Below are 541 nucleotides of genomic sequence, written 5' to 3'. Positions count from 1 at the left end.
ACCCACAGCACCCACACCTGCCCCATGGGACCCTCACCTGTCCCATGAGACCCACACCTGTCCCACGGGACCCACACCTGCCCCATGAGACCCACACCTGTCTCATGACACCCACACCTGCCCCATGGGACCCACACCTGTCCCATGAGACCCACACCTGTCCCATGGGACCCACACCTGCCCCATGGGACCCACACCTGCCCCACAGCACCCACTGGACCCTCACCTGCCCCACGGTACCCACACCTGCCCACGTGGGACCCTCACCTGCCCCACGGCACCCACGGGACCCTCACCTGTCCCACTGGACCCTCACCTGCCCCATGGGACCCACACCTGCCCCATGGGACCCACACCTGCCCCATAGCACCCACACCTGTCCCACAGCACCCACACCTGCCCCATGGGACCCACACCTGTCCCACGGGACCCTCACCTGTCCCATGGCACCCACACCTGTCCCATGGGACCCTGACCTGCCCCATGGGACCCACACCTGCCCCATGGTACCCACAGCACCCACACCTGCCCCATGGGACCC

The 541-nt window shown here is 67.5% G+C and overlaps 1 long non-coding RNA gene across 5 annotated transcripts in view; it reads right to left on the bottom strand.

Moving 5' to 3' along the window:
* LOC113942700 overlaps positions 1-541 on the bottom strand; it is a 1,066-nt gene continuing 525 nt past the window's right edge. The window contains exons 2-3 of one of the 5 annotated variants that reach the window (XR_003526008.1): positions 178-496; positions 1-77 (exon numbers count right to left, since the gene is read on the bottom strand). This is a non-coding gene — a long non-coding RNA (uncharacterized LOC113942700). The other 4 variants (XR_003526007.1, XR_003526009.1, XR_003526006.1 and 1 more) reach the window with 4 other exon arrangements.

The sequence above is a fragment of the Corapipo altera genome, unplaced genomic scaffold, assembly GCF_003945725.1.
Source record: "Corapipo altera isolate COAL_440 unplaced genomic scaffold, ASM394572v1 49543, whole genome shotgun sequence".
NCBI lineage: Eukaryota > Metazoa > Chordata > Aves > Passeriformes > Pipridae > Corapipo > Corapipo altera.
Note: the sequence above shows the minus strand (reverse complement) of the source record. Positions and strands in the feature narration are given on the sequence as shown.